We start from the raw sequence: 18,134 nt of genomic DNA, 5'->3' as shown, positions 1-18,134 counted from the left end.
CTTATGAAAAATGAATAACACATAATTTATCTTTTAATTCATTTATGCTAAAATTTAAAAAATAGTCGTATTATATCAAATGTAATTTTGTATTCATATTACATTTACAAATAATAGCAAAAAAATTCTATAAATGCTTAATTACCCCCCATGAAAAATTATATTTTTAATTTATTTTTTAAAATTTTTTAATTTTAATTTAATAAATTCTTAATAAACGCTTGATTTTTATGTTTTAAATTTATTATAAATAATAATAGATATACACATTTGATTATTTTTATATTTATTGGTTTGCAGCTATTTCACACCACCCAAAAAAAGGAAGTTATTTATTCAAACGTATCATGATATTGACTTAAAAAATCAAAAAAAAAACTAAAGATTTTGTCCGACCAGATTCATCGAAAGACAAGAGTTGGTGAAACTCTTTATTGAAATATATGATGTTGTCTTTGCAGCACTAGAATTTTATATATCAAGCAAGGAAAAAGATTCAGCAGATGCCGAAAATCTTTTGCAGGCTATTATTAAGCCACAGTTTTTAATTTCAATTCAATATGTTTATTTTTTATTTAATTATACATATGATTTTAGAAAAATGCTACAAAAAATTGATTTGTATTTAAGGGAGATTATGAATAGAGCAAAGATATTGTTGAAATATCAACAAATATTAGAGAGAATGTGGATGAAAAATTTCATGAAATATATGAAAAAGTAAAGGAGATTGCTAATATGTTTGGAATTGAAATTTTTAAACCTAGAGTAGTCTCTAGACAATCCAATCGATCAAATATTGATGCATCTACGATTGAGGATTTTTATAAAATAAACATTTTTATTCCCCTTATTGATACATTTTTATTTCAATTAAAAGAAAGATTTATTAGTCATAATTATATTTTCAAAGCTTTTATTTTCTTTTGCCGGTTGAGTCTAAACTGTTGATTACACTTGAAACACGAGAGGATATTAAAAAAATCTCAGAGTTTTATGCTGATGATTTAGTAGGTTCATATGATAAGTTACTTTGTGATGTCGAATTTTGGTATAAAAATCTTGACAGAATAGGGTATTCTTTGAGACCAAAAAATGCTCTGTAGGCCCTTTCCATGTGTATTTGCATTTTAGATTCCCTGCTTAATATCAAAACATTATTAATTTTAACTACCTTGCCAATTAGTACCTGCATTAATGAAAGGTCTTTTTCAACTTTAAAAAGGTTAAAAACCTATTTAAGAAACACAACCGGTGAAAAACGTTTAAATGGATTAGCCCTATTGAATATTAACAAGGAGATTATTTTAGATAAAAATTTGATTCTAGATGAATTAGCAAAATCTCTGAGAAAAGTAGATCTCTCATTTTAAATTCAAATCAAAAAATAGCAATAAGATTTTATTAGTTTTAATATATAATCAACTTTTTTTTTGTAAAAAAAGTATTATTTATAAGATAATATCATCATATTTTTTTAAATACCATTATTTGCATAAAAATTACACATATTTTATATAATTATAAAAAATTACTTTTTTTAAAATAGTCTTTATACATTATAATTTTTAATATTAAAATCTGTATTATATAAAATATCAACATTTTGAAAATATTTTAATTAATAAAAATATATATATGATTAAATAAAGGAATGTAAAATATATAATAAAATAGCCTAAAATTTTGTTATATGAAAATATAAAACAATTTAAACAAATCCAAAAATATAAACAATTAAGTGTTCAAAAAAATAGGAGGTTTGGGGGGCTTCTAAACCCCCCCCCCCCCCCCATGATAAATCCTGGCTACGCCACTGCCAAGAAGTTATGTAAGTAGATAAAATTAAGAGTGGATACATATTTCTTAATCATACACGTTAATAGGACACCTTCAATGCCGCATTTTTTGAAAATAAAGAAATAAATGTCACGTGACTATGCCATTAAAAATTTTATAACAGTTGTTATAAAGATGTTATTTTTAATAATCCTCTTTTTTAATATTAATTAAAGGTCTTTATGATTAATATTATTTTTTCTTATAAATATCTAAATCCTTTTTATTGGTAAGGCGATTTTATTTGGAGATGTAAATGTAGAAAATGTATGGTATTATTATATTTCTAATAATTGAATCTTATTTGTAATAAAATAAACCAGTGTAAAATAATATTAATTCGATAAGAAGTGAAATTTATTTGTGAGCCTTTAAATAGAAACTATGTTTTTTTTACTGATAACCTTTCAATAAAATTCAATTTATATTTTTTTATTTCATATTGATTAAATAATTTAATTTTCTTACCCCTTTTTTAATATGTTTATATAAATGATAAATATTATTTTTTAAAAAAATTGTTGGATTATTTTTTCTGAGCTATAAGTATTTATTCTGAGTCTAATTTCTAAGAATTTTCTTTTTAAATCTGATGAATTACATAGAAGCCATATTCAAAAACGATTTGGACCCTAATTTGACAGTGAATTCGAACTTGCTTAAAATCGAACCGAAGATTATTAAGTGCTTCCTCTCTGGTATTATCTTATTTAAACAGGGCAAATCCTATACAATAAAGCGATATAAAAATTTTCCTAATAATTTATATTTAAAATCATTTTTGATCCGTAGATTCCTTAGTTTTAAATCAAAATCGGGAACTTGGAGGCGTTTTCTATTAAAACTTTTATTAAATATAAAAAATCATATTTTATTTGGAGGTAATTCTGGTCGCTTCTTTAATGTACTGTTTTAAAAAATGCTCGAAAAATATGCAATGTCAGAAAATAGGTCACAAATTGACTCGGCTTTTTAGACGTTCTGCGTTAAAATTTAAGATTCTTAGAAACAGTTGCTTGAAACTCTGAGTATCTTAGATTTTAAACATTTCTAATAAGTAAGCATAAAATATAACTCGTGTAAGTCTTCAATTTATGCCTAAATCCATAGCTTATTAAATTTATAAATATTTGTATTTAATCCGATTAATATTATTTTTGTATATTTAAAAAATCTGCTGATTTACTTTATATTTATATTGTACCGAACAATTGAAATAGGAATCAGCTGTTCTAAATTATAAGAACAAAAAATAGTGCATTTTCATAAATGTGAATGCCGTTTTTAACTGAATTTACAAAATTAATTAAAAAAATATAATTCTGAGTATCTCTTTTAATCCACTCATCATGGTTGTATATAAAATTTTCGCCGAAAATACATTACCTCAAATGATTTTATAATAAGAATTAAGAAATGCGACCTTTTTCCATAGGAGGACGTCGTTAGAATCATCTCTGCTACGAACATCCCATAAGGAATGCAGCTGTTTTGTCCATAGGAAGACTGTTTGATTCGTCTAACGAATAAGAATAAAGAATATTATATAATTTACCCCCGTTATTACAATTTTCCTGTAATACCATAAATTTTATATTTCCCCAATTAATGGAATATATTATTTTAATATTTAATCATAATTTTGAAATAGCGTAATTATTGAATGTTTTATTTTAACATTTCATCATAATTTCTTCCTGCTATTACTATTTCCATGTAACACTACGGATTTTATATTTCTCCAATTAGAATACAGAGAATATAAACAATTTATGCAAAAATTCTCATGCACATCTTCCCCCCCCCCTTAATTATTATCGATAAATCATCTATTATGATTACAACCTTATAAACGCAGAATAAGAAAAAGTCACCTAGGACGACTTCTTATAGATTGAAAGATACAATAATGTTAAGAATAATTTAAGAGATGAGCCGAGAAATAATTTTTTAATTTTTTTTAGAAGATGCTTTGCTGTTGTTGTTCTAGATCATTCCGTTAGCAAGCGAAATTGCTGTAAATAATTAACAAAAGGTCCCTAGTCAATATGGGATTTGGTTTGGGGTGCCATTGAGGCTACTTTTGCTGAATTTTTGTATTAGTTAATGAGGTAGCTTCTGAAATAATATTATTGTCAACCATTAATGATAGCAAAGTTGTAGTCTCATTGATTAAAATAAAACGTAGCTTACTTTAAACATCTCTTTATTTAAAATTAATTTATAAAAGAAAGATACATTTAACATTATTAGATTATAAACAAGGTCCATCATTTCCAAATAACTAAAGAACAGTCGAATAAAACGTTATGCATTATTACTAAGTAAATCTGCAGCATGTATGATGATTGATTCCTTGTACTAACTTAATCTGTTTTTTTTGTTGAACTGTTAATTGGTGCTTTTTATTATTACTATTGTATCTACTGACTAGTGTATATATACAGATTAATTTGAGCTGATTTTCTTAAAAAGGCCGGCTAACTGAATATTTTATTCAGAAATATATTACGAAAGCCTGAGATTTCTCATACAAAGGTGACATCTATTAGCGAAATCTCTGGACTTAGGTATTTGCCTGATACTATCTACCAGAGGTTTGTAAATGGCAAAATTTTTAGACCCGACCGGGTGTGAATTTTTGTTAATGCTTGCCCAGCCAAATTTCTGCCCTGCCTTGTCCAGTGTTTCTCTCTTTTGCCTGCCCCGGTTAAATATTTATTTTTTTAAGTACAAAACTTGAACCAAAATATATGTCTTTGAAAAACAAAATAGACGACTATTTATAATCTTCCGATGGTTAAATTAAAAACACAATATATTATATATTTTCACTTCCATGAAAAATCAGAATTCATCATATATATATCAAAAAATTTTGCCCGACACGTTTATTTTGCCCACATCAGGCCCGGAAAAATTATTCACACGTTACCCGGGCCATCATTGCAAATATCTGCCATCTACTACCTAACCAACACACTTTTATTTAACAGTGGTATTTTGCTCTTTAATATTATTATAAGTATAATGTAAAATAGTTCATTTCAAAAGATATAAATTACGCGACTCTATATAAAAACGAGGATCATTATTTTTAAGTTGTGACTACCTTTTTTTATACCATTTTAATTCGTTTTTAATTTTCGCTTTTTCACGAATTTTTTTTGCACATATATTTAAAATACAAAATGTTTATTATTGTGACTTAATCATAAACCATTGTTGATATCTATTAAGCGTCTACCGTACATATAACTTTTCAAATAATGTTGTTTCAGTTTTAAAATAAAATAGTCATTAATCTCACCTGTCGGTTTCCATCTGGTAGTGGGTGGATACTCCTGCTGTAATGTCTTTATTCATTCAGGCCCACCGGAACTCTTATTAGGCGCTTACTATCAAAACCTAGGTTATTATCGATTTTAGCACCTCTTTTCATTTAAATTACCGCATGGTAGCTGGAGACACACAAACACATTTACTGTTATTATCGATTTTAGCATTTTTTATTTAAAATACCGAATGGTAGTTGGAGACTCAAGCTTATTTACTCCTCATCTTTCTTCTAGAATGATTTAGAACTTGAAAAATATTTAATTCATCAAAGTTATTAATTAAAAAAAATATTAATATGGATTCGTTTTTGGAAATATAAAACCTTATTTATATTAAATATTATAATTTTTGATTTAAGAATAAGTATTTTAATAAATAGTGAAATTTAATGGATTATATTATATAATTCAGACGTATATCTTTTTGCATTAAATATTTAACAACGTTGTAAATTATCATTATAAGCAAAATAAATCACTGTAGAGTGGTGGGGAGTGGCTCATAGGTTAGAGACCATGGGAGCACTACAATGGTTTGTAACAAACTAAGAATAGTTTTTTCCTTTGAAATCAAACACATTAAACAGGTTAGATATATCAATGAAAGTTTTGATATGGGTTAAGATTAGTCTAGGATTTCCTATCACTCGTTTTCAGCAATTTTACAAAGTAGGATGGTAATTTGCTGAATTATTATTTTTTGCATAATAAAATATTTTAAAAAAAATTTAAACGATACAAGAAGCCTAATGTTCTTTATAAATTATTCGTTTAGTTTTTATTTTTAGAAGAACGATTAAATGGCGACTGAGTGTCTTGTCGCATGCAAATTTTTTTAAAATATTTTATTATGCAAAAAACAATAATTCAACTAATTACTATCCTATACTTTGCTTGGAAAAAATAAGAAAAATTGCTGGGAACGTTCCTAAGAAACAGCTTTGAAAAAAACGACTTAAATTATTATAGAAAGAAGTCTTCTCAACAATATAAAATATTCTTTCCCTTCCAAGATATAATTTGACAGAAGGGAATTTTGAAAATATTTTAATTCAATTTTCTAGGGATTAGTGATGACAAATATTTTTTAAAATGTACTTTTCTTTACATGAAAATTAATGTTTTATGGGAAAATATTGGGAGCAGTTTTTAAAGGTTCAAACTGAATAAATATTATTAATTTCCATATTAACTTCAGCTTCAACCGTGAACTCATATTTTTTTTGTAAAACTAAACCGATTTTCCTACTTTACCTACAGTCTAAATAAAAGTGAGATCGACCCCCTTTTATGGCTATATTAGATATAAAAATATATCATCAAATACCAAAGCGATAAAATCTCTATCAGTCAATCTCCGAGAGAGGTAAAAGAGTGTTCAGTACAACCCAAACAAATTTAAGAAGGTCTAAATTAGAGAAGAGCCAGTGTAACCCCTGATTTCTATACGATCCGATAATCAGATCTTTTCAACGAATTTAAAAATACAATTTAACAAATAAAAATAATATGGGGTTGAATTTCCAATATATTTTTTTTGTTAAGTTTTATTAATTTAAATTTCAAATTTTAATCCTTTAAAAACTTCGCCAACCTTGATTTAACAAAAAAATCTAATATTTATTATATTGTTTATAGAAATTGCTAATCCCCCTTCTCCTATTTAAAAAAAATGATTGATTTGAACTAATATATACATAATTTTGAAGTAGGTTTAAATTTTTAAATTAATTTTAATTTTAATCTTAATATTTATGTTCATTTATCTATATATCGATTGGTAAATTTTCCACCTAATTCAATTATAAACTGATATATTTTAAAAAAAAATAAAGATATAAATTTTTTTTATTTGATAAAAACGCTCCTATGTGCAGGTCAAAATTATTAAAATTTAATGGAATGGGAAAAGTTCCATCTATTACAAATTTCCTCCACCGTTAACAAATATTTAAAAAAAATTTTTGAAAAAATGATTTATTGGTTTTTACAATTTTATAATTTTTGTTATTTAACCTATCGTCACCTTGTTTTTTTTTTAAAAATATCTAAATGTCATTTTTGGAATAGATTCAATTGACAATTGTAATGATTGATTATAATTGCTTAATTTTAATATGGCAATCCTTAAGAAAAAAAACCTCCTGAATCCCATGAAAAATAGAGCTTGAAAGTATATCTATTTATTTTGACTAGAATATTAGAAATAGGATTAGCACAACAATATGGGATGGCTACCTATAGAAGGATACTTTATACGATCTCATTGGTAAAATCAAACTAATGCAAAGCAAACAATATTTTACCAAAAATTTGAGCTTTAAACCTTGGTTAGTGGTCTACTCGATTTTATCAAATTAGGTATTGGATGGACAAGGATTGATATGAGATATGAAACTTTTTTTACTTAGGGTCACTTTTATTTTCGCTTCAATATTTCTTTTTCTAAAATTATTCTCAAAATTGCTATAAATTTTAAAAAAAATTGGATATAGGAACATTTGACCATATCTTACACTGAAATTTCAAAATATTTGAAAAGTCCCGTTTATTTTGTTTGTGAAAATTTATTACCATTTATCAACTCAAACAGACGTGTGTTAAACTATCAACTAGCACAAATGTTTCTGAAAATTCTTTTTTGAGTACAAAATAATATTGACAGGCAGGCCTAAGATTTATAGTGGCACTAGATAGGGGCAAATGAGATCCGTGCATAAATTTTAAGACCTCTAAAATATTTACATTTTTGTAAAAACCCTTATGAAAACATTTTTGTGAGCACAACTAAATTGAATTTATATTATATCATATCTTATCTTCTATTTTTTATGTTCCGAACTTTTACTAATTAAAATATTCAAATTCTTTTTATCGGCTTTTCTTTCATTATTTCATGCTAAAAGATAATTTTTTATATCAAAATATCATTTTTTTAGATGTTGTAACTCAATTGATTCTTCTTTTTTTCCCCGATAATTCTATATTCTTTAAATTAATTTTTGACATTTTTTTTACTTTTTAAATACCGAAAATTATATGATAAATGTGGTTTGTGTAATATGGATCGAAAAATACAATTAATTAATCATCTTTTGAAGTACCATATAAAGTGAGGATTTTTTTAAAAAAAAATATTTTATTTATCCTTACGGGTCCAAATTAATTTTTTTCTTACAATTTGTCAACACAAAGAATATATTCGTTACTCGTGTTTTGGGTAGGAAAGAAGGGAGGGGGGGGGGAATTTGAAGGGACCTACAGTAAACATAAAAATTGGATCAAGATATAAATTTCTTTAATGAATATTTTATAAATTTGTTAGAGTAAAAAAAATAAGGCATTCTGAGAACGCTTTTCCACTTAGCAAACTTACTCTTCTAGGTGTCGACCTACTTTCATGGGATGTTTATGCTACTAACATGGAAATTATTGCATATATATGATATCATGTTTTACTATTACTATATATAATATGTTTATTATAAAATTTGTGATTTTTTCTTAGTACAAATCTAATTTTTTTTTGCTTTAATATTTATAAACGAGTTAAAAAATAAGTATAATGTTTTTAAAGATAATCTTTAATCTCTTCTCTCGTATATATATACCAATATCGTACCATATCTTCCTTTCTCTGCTTTCCTATTTTTTTAAAGAATACATTAAATGTTAAAAACTTTTATACATTTTTTATAATATAACGTATTGATTTTATTTTTAAATTTTAATAAAAAAAAATTTTTTTTTTTAATTAATAAAAAAATATATATATAATATTATGAATTTTTTTTAAAAAAAACAATAAATTTTTTTATTTTAGAGGAACAAAAACAAAGATGAAATTCGTTTTTTTAATGAAATATTTATTTTTAAATATAGGTTTTTTTTAAATATAAATGATATGATCATAATTCATAATCTATAAAATTATCTGTATTATAATTATAAGAAAATAGCCGAATTGACATGAATATTTTATATTCTTATAATTAATGAGACAATTATCAGGTATGACACTTATAATAATATTGCATCCTTTATTTAAACTAAGGTGTATAGGAACATCCAGTATGTTTTTTTAATGAGGGAATGGTTTGGGACTTTAGGCTGACTTTTTTCCTATAAAATTTTATTAGAGAGGTTATTTTAGGCCCAATTTTAAAAGCCTTTGATCTGTTTACATTTTAATTATTATTTAGGATAAAAATTTAGATTGTAATCATTTTAAAAAACCTTGTTCTTTTTAAAAAAATAAAATATTTTTTATAATAATAGTGTACCCACTTTTTGGGAGAAAGAATTCGAGGAAGAGGTTTAATGTAATAATTTTTATAAATGTTTTGGAAAACTGTCAAATGGTGAAGGGGGAGGGGCACATAGTCCTATAGAGAAGTATTAATCAAATTTCTACATATTTTATAAAGGTAACACCTTTTAAAGAGGACTATTGTTCAAAATTATAACCAAAATAAAACAATCATAATAAATATTAAACTAAATCCATATAGGAGTCTTGGGTGAAATCAAACAAATTAATTCAATTTTCTTTTGCTAAAATTGTGCTGTACTAAATTTTAACAATTTTCAAGAAAATATTTTACACTGAAAATCTATCCCATTTGCCCTTTTACATCAGGTTTTAAAGTAATTAAAGTGTCTATTTATAACATTGGCATCAAAGCGGAGGGGGTAAAAGGGTTGCCTTAGCATCACCTAAAATAAAAGATATCCAGCCATACCCCGTATATTTTTCATTTGAGCCCCCTTAGTTATTTATAAAATGAGTTTAAAGTTGTTGAAACATTTATCAGCACTCAGGACTTCCAACAAAAGGAGAGAAGGTGGTATAAATTTAATCTTCCATTTCATAGTAATATTAAGCTTTTAAGCCCTCTCCTCAAATTAAAAAATAAGGAAGCATCTGATTTGTAACCTTTAATTATCATTTTTATGTTTGGAAACAGTTTATGACAATATTTATTTAATAACGTAAAGGTTATATTGAATGAATTTTAAATTATATATAGACGAAGCCTTAGGTAAATTCAAGGTAGTAAAGGAAATGGGATATGTCAGCATTGATAAAATAAAATCCTGAATAATAAAAGGGGAATAGAATATTTATCCTTACCTTCTTAGAATTTTGCTAAACCTCTCAGATGGATTAATTTAAAAAAAATAAAGGAATTGAATATAGATAATTATTAAAATTTTATTACCTAACAATTTTCTCCCTATTTACCATCATCATTATATATATCTATTATGCGCTTATACATCGGAGCACACTAACCAACATCATAAGATATCGATGATCATTGATTACCTACATTATTAAAATTGTTGTTAATATATCATTTTGCCAAAATGGTATTTTTAAAAGTAACTAGCTATAATTGCTCGTTACATTTTTTTAAAGTATGTAGCAGCGGGGACATTTCAAAAATGATTGGTTATATTTTAACTTTTAAACTATTTTTATCATTTTTTATTTAATTTTTTTTATTATCCAAAATAATTTTGTGATATATAAATTTTAATTAAGGGAATTTGAATGAAGTGAATACATTGAAAATAAATATAACAATAATAAATGTTTAATTGCACCAATAAATAACATAAATAATAACCAAAATATTAGATAATATATTTCTTAAAAATTTGAAGCTTTAAAATTTTTATTTAACATTAATAGTAAAATATTTTAAAAACTCGCGCTTTACCTTGATCGCGGCGATACAAATTTCAATCGTTGGTGAAAAAGAATTGACCAAGATATATCTAAGCGAGACATGGCAGAATTATCAACTTAATAACGGGCGAAGTCGAAAAAATTGATAAAAAATTAGTGGAACAATAGATTTAAAAAATATATGTTATTTACTAGTGCGACCTAATAAATGTGACAACATTTTATCTCCTACCTCTTTCTTGGTTACTGGCTACATCTTTATTAGCAATTACATTATCGTTTTTAAAATTTAAAATAAAATCTGAACATCAGGTTGACTGAGCTAAAAAGCCCGAGTGTCAATTTTTAAAAAGGCCCTATTAAGATTTTAGCTAAAATAATATTTTGTAAGCCTGGAGATTTTGTTCATATAGGCAGAAATGTTTGGACCTCTATTTGCCAAATCTCTAGGCTTTCATATTATTATTTTGCCTATAAACTTAATCTGGCCGTTTTTTACAAATAGACTGGACTTTTTAACAACACTAATTATTATTTATAAATATATGTACCATAAATTATTTTAGCATATCAATAAAATCTATATCTATATACTTCATATTATTAGCGATAAATATTTTAACAAATATAGTGCTGGCACTCAATACTGGCTATATTGCAACTTCATATGGCCAATCAATACTGCTTATATTGCAACATTATGTTAGAATTGTGCTAAATTTATTTGATTAAAAACAATCTTTTTATATCTGTTAAGTTCAAAAACATGCTCACTTTCCGATTTCCCCTAATATTATACTTCGGAAAAGTATTTATATATTGATTAATAGGTATTTAATTTTAATTTGTGTCAAAACAAAATTTTAGCAAATATTAGATTAGCCACCAGTATTTTCTCGTTATGAAATTAATATTTTAAAAAAACTCTTTAAGGGAAAAGTAAAATATCAATCATAAATGAATTTTAAATTATAATATATAGAACATAAATTATAACACAATCGAGAAACCGGTTCATAAAAGTTATATGGGTTTGATTCGCCCCATTTAGCAATTTGGTATAAATAATGCGGGTTTGAATCGAAAATAAATCCTCGGATTACCCTGACTTCCTTAAAAAAATGGCTTATAAGACTGGTATATATCTAAAAAAAATAACATCTACGAAGATCATAAGATTCAAAAATATTTTGAATCGGGGAAAGAGAAATCTTAATATATTCAGACGAAATTGATTTTTGAATCGTAATTTAAAATTCGATATTTAAGATTCCGCCTAAGACGTGCCGTAATTTCTATTTCGCTTATAACTGGTTTTTATTTATTGACTGAAAAAAACTAATCGATAAACTAGTAAGTACTAATCATGCATTACATATTTTTCTTTTCTTTTATAATTTTCCTTCTAGCATTATGCCAATCCAAAATATTTTTCCTTAAACAATCTACCAAACAGGTTGAAGCAATTAAGAAGTATGAAATACTCACTAATTATTGATATAAATTTCTAAAATAATACTTCCAGATGGCTAATTTTACCCTTAAGATGTGATATCATAGTCAATTTTTGATTCGATTAATTATTTAATGATGGCGAAACTGATTAAAGAATTAATAAGACACTAGATATTAACGCAAACCAGATAGTTAGAACTTTATATTCTCCGTTCTGGCATGATGCTAATTTTGACAATTTTTTATTACAAAATTTTTTTTCCCTCTTTAAAACAGCTAACCAAACAGAATAAACAATAAAATACTAATAAACCCTATTTAATGGTTTAGCATAAGTTAGTGCTTCCAAAAGTGCAGCTCACTTAACGCATAAGCGTGACGTAATCGTTTTCATTTTATTTATAACTCAGTTTCGTTTGTGGCTCTCATATTTGAGTTAGGAATTGAAAGTACCAGTCATGCATTAAATATTAACGCACGCTAGAGTTTTTTATATTTTCCATTTTAGCAGGATAACTATTTGAAATTTTTTTTTGTTTGTACGTCCTACCAACCGGATTAAATTGATATATAATTATGATCTAAATATAGATAAAATTGACTGAATAAATGCTGTCAGTTTTTTAATCTTAAGGTTGGCCAAAATCTTGTAATTATTAATTTTTTCCTTTAACGGATATTATATAAAGTCAACCGAAAAATTAATAATATATATATAAATTTTATAGGAGAAACCCGGCCGAAGGCCGGCAAAATTGGGGTTGAGGGCGAACCAAAAAAATTTTAACCCCCCCCCCCCCCCTCCTGCTTATTAATTTTGGCTATGCCACTGAAATTATATGAAATTTTATATAACATTAGTGTGTAAATAAACATTTTTAAAAATAACTGTAACTAAAAAAATGAAACTTAAATAATCTGTAACCAGCTACAAAGTTTTAACATTACTGTCTCAATGAAAATGTCTCACTTGCATGAATACCCACAGACACCTTTACGTTTATATTGTATACAAAATGTTTATACATCTCCATCCTCAAACCAGTACTATTTTTCTTTTAGAGCTAAACCATTTAGTCACTGTCTATTCACCAACACTTGCATTTTATTAGAAATACAATTACTAGTCTCTTTATATACTCGTTTAATATCCTTAATGTTGTTTCATACCAACACCTTTCCTTACACCCATTAGAACAGAAGGTCCTATCATTGATCGGTGCTCTACCCAAATTTTGCCATTAATCTATCTAGAATTTATTGCATTCATAATAAACTCCTCCTAATTTTATTTTTAGTAATTGTCATAATATTTTCATAATATTACTTTGATTGTTTCTTGTGAGCTTTGTTAAGTATATTGATTTATTCCTGAGGGCTCCGTCAAATTATTTTGGACAATCTAAGAATTTTTCAGGCCATTATTTTATTTATAAGATATTTTTTTCCCAGTATGCAGAGAGAAGAGGTCAAGTATGAAATTGAAATGATTGATTGGCATTTCAATTTATTGTCCTAATGGTTACCATAACCCGATATGTTAATTTATCTCGGAATTGTGAATAATATATTATATACCCCTATATTCGTAGTAAAACATCACACCGGTCTCGACTATTCTGCTTATCATATTTCTAAGTCTTTATTCTGTATTTTATTAAAGCTTTGATCCCTTCATTGGAGTCAATCTGTTTATAATCACTTCCCCATAATTTTTTCTAAGAGCGACCACTACATGCTTCATGATTATCTACAAACTCTTAACGAGAAATGTTCTACCCATCAATCAATACATAGTATATCCAAACTATCTTCTAGTATCTTTTTACTCTTTATTACATTCTCACTTGATAAATACCTCTATAATATTTTCCCATTTATTTTGCATTGCCTATTCATCCGATATATCATACACTTCTCACCTCTTTTACATTAAATTTCTTGATAATGACCCCATGAGCTTCTTCTTATCTATCAACCTAATGTTATTCATTCTTAGCCATGATTTTTATCTTTCTTAATCTCTGTTTCGAAATTCTCACTTTAGCATTGTCTCTCCATACTGAATTTTTTTACCAGGCTTATTAGAACAAGAGCGTACTAGCCATATACACTAGTGAGACAAGTCAGGCGAACCCCTTTCTAGGATTCTGATCTTGGAGACTCTTGGGGGGCTCAAAATGTTTTGTGGTTAGAAGGGGATTTTTAAGGCTTCTAAAAATATTGTGAGGCCTAGTTTTATAATTAAGTTTTTTTTTCAGTTATATTTGAGAAAAGTGCATACATTTTGTTTGCATATCTAATATAATCTAATACAATCGCATTAATTAATAGATAAATTTCCTGTTAAACTTTTATAATTAGAGAATTAGAAAATCTTAGAACCCAAAAATTTGTTATATTTTTATATTCGTAAATTCGAATCGAATAAAAAGAAACAAATATAGAATAAATTATATAACGCCATATAGATGTTTTTATATTTGTAATTGTTTTTGAGACTTGTTTAATATTAAACAAAAACACAAGAAAGTGAGGCAGTGTTAGACCTGTCCCGTGGTGTGGGGTAGCTTTCAGTCCACCCATCTAAGATTCGTTTCTGCCTATATACATATAAAATTAAATTCTATCACGGGTGAAGTTTTCACTTAAATCTGACTTTCCTGAAATTAAAGTCCTTATTTTTCCTGTGACAACCCAAGATAATAGCATTTTAATTAATCACTGTGCTTGCAAAATGGTGTTGTTTTTTTTCTTTGCAAGAAGTTTGTTATTTTAAATGTTACATTTTCAAAATTAAAAAAGTTTCTTTCCAAAAATAAGCATTATACATAAATAATTTATTCATTTTTATACGTAAAAAAAATCTTTCAACACGAAAAGTTTTTAAAAACAATATTTTGCAAATTTTTTTTAAAAAAAAGTATTTAAAAGTGAATTTTATGATAATATATAATATTTGTCTATTGATTTATTGGCATTTTTTTTAAATATCATAAATATAATTTAAAAACGTATAAATTATAAAGTAGAAATTAATATGAGTTGTATAATATGAGCGTTAAAGAGATCGTCAATTAAATCAAGCTGGTACACAGATTTATGATTAAAATGGTTAGTAATTTTTTCCGCATTCAAATTGGACAATGTTTTAAATAGGTAGATAATGCAGTAATTTATTGAAATTAGTAAATTAATTTATTATTTTAAATAAGTTCTTCGTAACTAGTGCAGTTAAAGTTTTTTTTAAAGTATCTAATTTCCTTTGAATAACTTAGTTCTGAAAATAACTATTATTTGTAAAAAAATTATTAGTCAGAATGATTATAACGTAATAGTTATAGGTGGGGGACGAGTGGCGTTTCCTCATTGAAAATGACCTGTTTTTGTAAATATTAAAGCTATCCCCCTTCCCCCAAATGTCACTATAAATAATAATAGAAAAATTTACAATATAAAGAACTGGATATATGTATATTTGATAAAAATATTTCCCTTTTTATCAATTTTTCGATTTTTAAAATTTTCATAGGAATTAGCGTTGTGAAACGGCTTGATTTGAGCCGATTTTTAAAAAGACTAACTCAATACTTCAGCCATAAAAATACTGCCTAAATTTCAAAATATCGCTTTTGGGCCATCTATAACAAAAATCTTCAGGCTTATTTTTTCACTTAAAATATTGAGTTAGCCATTTTCTCGAGGTCCTTATATCTATGAAAATTTGACCCTCTCTTTGCGAGGGTTTCTGTTAAGCCTCTTATTAACAAACATTATTCATAATCTTTTTTTTAAAAAAATAAAATCTTTAGTGCGGACCTGGGTTAGGCCAAATGACCAAGTTCATTAGTAAAAATTTGATAAAAATTTATCAATGATATAGAATTTAGTAATTTAGATTGATTATTCATTTTATTAAAAGTGACACATATTTACCAAAAATGCCATTTACAAAGGTTAAATGATATCTGTTCATTAATAGAATAAGTATTTTTTAGGATACGTCTAAACCTAATTATAAGTAATAACTTAATGTATTAAGATACTTTTTTTTAATATGGTTATTTATATATACTTTACGTACTTTTCTAATCTTTTAACCTTCTCATATTATTTTTGTCCAAAGATATCTATTTATCAATTATATTATGCAAAAATTTTTAACAAAAGAAAAGCTTACTCCATCTCATTAAATTATATATTTTTCAGTTTAAAGAGTTTCACAATACCAAACAAAATATTTTTATAAAGATTTAAAAAATAATCACATAATATAAATTTCTTGTTTCATTATATATAATAAAAAATCCGTCTCTGTTCCATGTCATTGTTCCTAAAATAATTAAAGATATATATTTTCAAAGTTAGGAGTTGGTAAATAAGATTAAATATGTTAAAACATTAAACATTTATTAAATTCAATTTAAAATATATAGCATATATTTTTAAATGATTATATATATAATAAATTCAAGATAATTATTTTTTTTAATTTCATTATAGATTAATTAATCTATTATTTATTATATTCATAATGTGTGTAATTATATTAGTGTTATCATAGGCGTAGCCAGGATTTTCCTAAGGGGGGTGATTAAAAAATTACTGGGGTCTTCGCCCACAGACCCCATTTGGGTGGCCCTTCGGCCCGCTTTTAACCGGCCTTCGGCCGGGTTACCGAAGTCTATATATAGTCATAAAATATTTTTACAAGATAGGAGGTTAATTTTAATAAAAAAAATAAGCCTGGAACAATGAAATATATTTTTATTTGTATATATAAATTTAGTAAATAACCTATATATACATTAGTATAAAAGCATGGTAATAATTTATTCCAAACAAGTATAATAAATTTATTTATAAAAAGTAAGTAGACATATAGTTGATATTCATCTAATATATAGAATTAGTTACGAAATACTAGGTAAAATTCCACTTTTACAGACATATTTGACAGTTAGAAAATATATTACAGTTAATATTTTAACAAATTTTACTAATCAATGCTCTTGATAATAAATATAGCAACAATTTGCATTCAATTATTTAACGTCATCTATTTATTTAAATTAAATATTAAAAATTAATCTTCATATTATTTATTCCACAATGTCTTTAAAAGATATTTTCTGATGTCCTTATCAATATTTTATAGTTTTCTGTAAAATATATAATTCGCTATATTGGTTAAAATTACTTGATTGTCATATGATTATTGATAAAATTAGATATACTGTAAATCTACGACATATAATATTCCACTGTTTGTATTGTGCTTTAATTTTTTATTTAATTTATGATTTAATTTTTTATTTAATTTATGATTTAATTTTATCAATAGTTTTATAATTATATTTTACTTTTATTAAGATAAATAAATTAAAATTACTAACTTTATAAAAAATTATATACATTATTATTTTATGGATCTGTTATTAATAATTATAATATATTTCACTTTTGTCTTAAGACTTATCTTTGGCTTCTTAAAAAACATTTTTGGTTAACTTTTTTTTATATATAAATGCTTTTTTCCAAAAATGTATAAATTATGATGAATAATTTTATAGAAAAATATCAACTTTTACATTCTTTCTTTCAAATTATTGTTTAAGATATATGCATACATTTTGGGGGGTCAGGGAGTGGGGGGAGGATTAAGGTGGATATTTTTTATTAGCTTAAAATGATATTCACAAAAAGTGATTGCTAATCTGAACATTTTTATTTACCCATAATTCGAGCCCGGAATACTATTAATGCATTCCAAGATGTACGAGTGGTAATTGTTGTAGATAAAACCT

At 25.5% G+C, this 18,134-nt stretch overlaps 2 protein-coding genes across 4 annotated transcripts in view; one reads left to right on the top strand and one right to left on the bottom strand.

Moving 5' to 3' along the window:
* LOC135922918 (ADP-ribosylation factor-like protein 8B) overlaps positions 1-18,134 on the bottom strand; it is a 79,631-nt gene that overhangs the window by 50,612 nt on the left and 10,885 nt on the right. The window lies entirely within an intron of this gene.
* Positions 9,067-18,134, top strand: part of LOC135922916 (uncharacterized) — a 57,690-nt gene continuing 48,622 nt past the window's right edge. The window contains exons 1-2 of one of the 3 annotated variants that reach the window (XM_065457443.1): positions 15,405-15,486; positions 16,140-16,176. The gene's annotated coding sequence lies outside the window, so the exon portion shown is untranslated. Of the gene's footprint in view, positions 9,189-9,477; positions 9,500-15,404; positions 15,487-16,139; positions 16,177-18,134 lie in introns of those variants that run through there. The other 2 variants (XM_065457444.1, XM_065457445.1) reach the window with 2 other exon arrangements.

This window comes from Gordionus sp. m RMFG-2023, chromosome 1 (genome assembly GCF_954871325.1).
Source record: "Gordionus sp. m RMFG-2023 chromosome 1, tfGorSpeb1-WG-v2, whole genome shotgun sequence".
Lineage (NCBI taxonomy): Eukaryota > Metazoa > Nematomorpha > Gordioida > Chordodea > Parachordodidae > Gordionus > Gordionus sp. m RMFG-2023.
This window is presented reverse-complemented; position numbering and strand designations above follow the sequence as displayed.